The following is a 6,000-nucleotide window of genomic DNA, read 5'->3' on the forward strand; positions in this document are numbered from 1 at the left end:
AGGAATATGCTCCCTTAAGATTTTTTTTTTGTTAAACCTAACCAGTTTTGTATTGTTCTTTGGTGAAATTATTTTCTAGCCAACGCCTGCTTCTGCTTGACAAGCATTTTGAGAGTTGTTTGTTAAAGGAAAGCCCCACAGAGAGAGGATCTAAACTTTCTTCCCTCTCCTTGCAGAGAGAACAGAATTAGCTTTTTCAAAGAACAATTTCATATTTGTAGAGAGAGGTTCATCTTGAGCAAGTCTCGAGGACTAAGGCGTTCAAAGGTCTCCACAGACCAGCTTGAAAAGTTTGAACAAACTTTTCCATGGGTTACCTTTACAGACCTTATAAGGACTCCCTCATCTTGTCTTTGTTCCCCTGAGAACTGCTGTGTTTAATTTCATCAGCAGCGAATCAGGAGACTCAGCTGAGCTCTGGATTAGCTACAGCTGGCCTTTGGCCAAGCTCTGGAGACACGGTTAGCCAAGCACCGTCCTTACGAGCATTCCATTCTCAGGGGGGTTTCTCAGTATAAAACTGCACCTCTTCCAGGCTAAACGCCTGCTGCCTTTTTGTTTTCTTTTTACATGCAAACTTGTGCACTTGACTTTCTAACTGGCACAGTTTCACCAGGGACATTTTGGAAGGCAGTGGCCAGTCAAGGGAACTTTTGACATGAACAAGGTTTTTCATTTGAGAAGTGCCTCAGAACAAAAAAAAGAAGAAATTTTCTTAAGGAGAGTGTCTGTCTAAAAAAAAAGTTTTTCTCACCTAAGAAATATTCCCCCTCCTTTTTTTTTTTTTTTTTTTGTAATTTAGAGATTAATGATATCTAACTTCTAATTTATTCCTTGGTAAAAATTTTCAATGATTCAAGTTATGTCAAAATCAACTGCATATCACTCTTTTGTGTGTATATCATCAGATGTATTTTTCTATATCTAAATTTTCTTCCTCTCCTTGTAGAAGGAACATGATTTGCTTTTTTTAAAAAAAGATTTTTGTATTTATCTGACACCAGCTCCGTTGCATTTTTTTCTTTTCCTCTCTTTTTCCTTCCTTGGGAAACTTTAAAGATTAATCAATTTAAAAAACTGATCAGTTGTTATGTGCTCACTCTAGGGGGATAGTCAAGGCAAGCAGTCAAAAATATCTGAAGGAAAGAAAAAACTTATTAAACTGTGTTTCTCTTTGTTAACACTAAAAAGTATATTTACATATTAGCCTGCATAACAGCTATAAGACAGGAAGAAAAACATTAAACTTTAAGATGAAAGATTTTTTGTCATGATTGAATCTTTAAAATCAGTTTACCATATAAAAAAATAATGTCAGCCAAACAGTTTGGTTCAAATAATACCATTAAATCACATTTCTTGTGATTTAAACATCCTATATTTCCTACATTGGTTTTCTGAATTAAATAAATTACCACTGTTTCTATAACTTGCTTTAAGTAAAAAATTATATATGTAAAATTGTTTTCAACTAATTGAAATGATAATGAATGTTCAAAGGGTTTAATTTTATGAAATTCTCACAATGTTGCAGATCATAAGGATTTAATGCTGCAAATCATAGAGTTTAATGTGCTAACTAAATTATGATTTCCAGATCTTTAACTAACTTTAAAACCTTAGACAAATGACTAAGTTAATTAATAAATAATCTTTGGATGCAGAAACAGTTCTTAAAAAAAGAAACAGAAAAATTGGTCACTAAACAAAATTTGTTATATCATTACTTGAATTGACAATAGAGTAACAAAATTTGCAAGTACTTTTAAACGATATTACACACAGCTTAGTTATTTTTGCCTCTCAAATTTGTTAGAATTATATGAAGTAAGTATTAACGGAGAGAAACATTTTGGTTTTCAACTTTCTAGTTTTCTTTTGTGTCTGAATAAAAGAAAATCTGGTTACTCTGGTTAAATATGGCAATTAATATGAATGTTTAACTACACTAGATACAATAATATTTTAAAAATCCAAATATAAATATACAATAATAATGTATATCACTTTTTGGTTTTTATTAAGAAAGTTAGAGAATTCCCTGGCAGTCCAATGGTTAAGAATCCATGCTTTCACTGCCAAAGGCATGGGTTCAATTTTGGGCTTGGTAACGGAGATCCCGCAAGCAGTGCAGCACAGCCAAAAAATATAGAAATTTTAAAAAGGAAAAAAAAGGAAAGTTTGTTCAGATGGCAAATTTACTAAGCTATATACATTTTTTATCTACCCTATACTAAGTTAATTATATTTTAAAACTATAGTTAAAGGCTTCAAATTAATATCTACTTTTATATTTGTATGTCTGTTTATGTATGTGGTATTATATATTTGCATATCTGTTACATATAAACACACATGTGAAGGCATCCCTGGTGGCTCAGATGGTAAAGAATCTGCCTGCAATGTGGGAGACCCGGGTTTGACTCCTGGGTTGGGAAGATCACCTGGAGAAGGAACTGGCAGCCCACTCCAGTATTCTTGCCTGGAGAATCCCCATGGACAGAGGAGCCTGGCGGGCTACAGTCCACGGGGTCACAAAGAGCTGGACACAACTGAGCGACCACATAATGATGATAATTAAGGCATATCAATACGTTCTTTACTGCAAATGGTTACATGAAAACACACACAGGAATAAAAATAGAATTTGGATCCTTTTTCTATAAAATTAACAAGTTATTTTATGAACAGATCAGTGAAGGTAAGAAAATTATGTTGCTAACTTTTAGCACACAGTCGGACACGGCTGAAGTGACTTAGCAGCAGCAGCAGCAGTGCTTCTTGACATAGTTTTAAATCATTTTTCAAGAGTCTTTGCTGTTGAAAAAAGTTGAATTCCTAGCAAACATTGTTGCTTATTGCTGTGTTTTCACAACTTTGCTGCAAGTTATTTTGTCTTTAGTTATTTATGAAAATATTTCCCTGGTGGTCCACTGGTTAAGAATCTGTCTGCCAATGCAGGCGACATGGGTTTGACCCCTGGTCCGGGAAGATTCCATGTGCCAAGGAGCAACTAAGCCCATGTGCCACGACTGTCGAGCCTGTGTGCTAGAGCCTGGGGGCCACAACCACTGAGCCCACGTGCTGTAACCACTGAAGCCTGCGTGCCCTGGAGTCCATGCTCTGCAACAAGAGAAGACCCTGCAAGGAGAAGCCCACACACTGAGACTAGAGAGTAGCCCCTTCTCACCACAACTAGAGAAAGCCCACAGGCAGCAACGAAGACCCAACAGAGCCCAAGTGAATAAATACGTAAAATTATATCAACAAAAGGACAGAGAGTTTATCTTCTTAGGCAAATTGTACTTAAGTAAACTATCTTTTATAGTTTTTATGATTGAGCAGTTTTCAAGGTTCAGAAAAAACAAAACAACATGTTCTTATGTTGTTTTTATGACTGAGCAGTTTTCAAGTTTCAGAAAAAACAAAACAACATGTTCACGTGTAAGAGGTAGAAAAACTGCCTATCAAAATGTGTTTCCAGGATTCTAGATTTACAATTCCTATTTTCCTTTTTGTTCATACCAAGTCTGAATAAACACTAGTGGTATTAATGCAAATATATGGTCATCTTGAGAGAAACTATTGCTCATTTGAGCATTTCACTGAGTAGTCAAAACATAGTCACCTTGTCCAAAAGTGTGACAGCAAATAGTAAAATGTATAAAAACTTTTAATAATTTTGTTTTAAGGTTTTCACTAACCTCAGTACTTCCTGTGCTGTATAGACTCTTCCACTGACAGAAAATACTCATCACTTTTCAACTTGTCATCTAATCTTTATAAAATATAGTTGTCTTTCCCCTCCCATATCACTGCAACACTAACACAGACACTTCCTCCCTTATCTGAAAAAAGAGAACCCTGTGATTACTTAATCCCTATCAGGGAACTCTTCATATCTTTTATTGGCCTTATAAAGACTCTTGAGCAGGGGACCCCAGAGAATCTATCACCTGATGATCTGAGGTGGAGCTGATGCAATAATAATAGAAATAACATGCACAATCAGTGCAATGCACTTGAATCATCCTGAAACCATCCCCACCCTACCCCACCACCGGTCCATGGAAAAATTGTCTTCCATGAAACTGGTTCTGGGTGTCAAAAAGGTTGGGGACCGCTGCTCTTGAATAATCCTGATTTAATTATGTAATAGCTCATACCTAAAAAGAAAAATGAAAAATTGCCAAGTGGGCTATTCTATCACAGACATGAATTTACCCTTGAAATTTGAGCTTCTCGTAGAAATTAAACCAGTTCAGATGGCCATATTAACTGTTCTTGCCAATGCCTGCTAATGAAAGATAAAATATTTGTACTGATAGTGGGTATTGTTTGGGTTAGTCTATGATTTCAAAAGGCTTTAGAAACAAAGGAATTTCCTGAGCATTACAAGAACCCTCACAAAATGGACTGTGAAAAAAGAATCTTGAGATGCTTTGCTAGTACCTAAAGAGATAGCCACAATAAAAGTGAAAGTTTCACAAAAACCCCTCATGACATTATTCAAAATAGCTAAAAGAAATTAACCATGATGTAGAACTGAGATTCATACAGAAATTTTAAGAAGTACTGCTGCTGATTTTTCCAATGCATATCTTATTTGCCAAATACTTATAGTTCATTTCCTCATTTCCTTGGGACTTTGCTCAAATATAACCTTATGAAAGAGGTTTACCCTAACCACCCTGTATGAAATAAGAAACTTCTTCCCCATCCTGCTTTATATTTAAGAGCTTGTCTATTGTCTGTTTTCCCCAGTAGAATGTAAGCTCTATGAGGGCCTTTGTTCTTTCATTTTGTTTATTTCCAGTGCCTAGAGATATCTAGCATATGATGGACACAAATAAGTATTCATTCAATAAATGAAATATGCCTTCCTAAGTCCATTGCACTTAGCAGCATTCATTTATTCATCAAACAAATAGTAAGGTTTATCTTTCAGGCAGTATGTTGAGATCTGGGGATAAACAGTGACTAACCTCTGCCTTCAAAGTAGTTATGGTCCACTCAGAGGGAAACTGACTAGTTAACTGGCAATTAGAGCAGAGTGTAGTAAATGCTGCATCAGGGGAAGTACTGGATACTACGGATCTGTACAGCAGACTCATCTAGCCAGTCTTCAGGGAATGGAGAAAGAATTCCTGACAAAGACAAAGACATGAAGGACAAGGAGTTAACCCAGGTGAAAAATTAGTAGAATCAAGAGTGTTACACACAGAGATGGGTCTACAGAAAGACTGAATGTGAGAGAGGCTGTTGCCAGATTAAAGACTTACACCAAAGGTGCTGATTGTTTCATGTGTTCAAGTCTAGCACCATGTTGTTTCCTGTGTTGGGAAAGCCTGGAATGCCACCCTATTTATAGCTTAATCACCTTTACAGTCTGAAAAACCTTTGGCTATGTATCTTATCCTGTCTCACAAAAGCCGATGCAGCCACTTGCTTCTTTGTCCCATCATTAAAATCAGTGTTTCCTCTGTTCTAGCTTTATCAGTGTTTTTCTTCCGTATTAGATGGAATTTCTTAGAGAACAGAAAATATGAAAATAATGACTATTATTAGATAGATAGTTTTTATCTATTATATCTATCATCTTCTAGCTCTCGTTTGAGTAGTAAGGAGGTGAAGAACCACAAATGTGTCTTTTTCCATAAACTGGTTAATGTTTGTCTCTACTTGTCATTGTTGTTCAGTCACTCAGTTCAATGCGACTCTTTGTGACCCCATGGACTGCAGCATGCCCGGCTTCCCTGTCCTTCACTATCTCCCAGAATTTGCTCAAACTCATATTCATTAGGTTGATGATCCCATCCAACCATCTCATCCTTTGTCACCCCCTTCTCCTCCTGCCTTCAATCTTTCCCAACATCAGGGTCTTCTCCAATAAGTCTGCTCTTTGCATCATCCACTTAGTTTTATGAAAGCAAAAGCTGAGATGGAGCTTGACATGCATACCTATTCAGTTCAGTTCAGTACTCAGTCAGGTTCAACTCT

The sequence above is a fragment of the Cervus elaphus genome, chromosome 11, assembly GCF_910594005.1.
Source record: "Cervus elaphus chromosome 11, mCerEla1.1, whole genome shotgun sequence".
Lineage (NCBI taxonomy): Eukaryota > Metazoa > Chordata > Mammalia > Artiodactyla > Cervidae > Cervus > Cervus elaphus.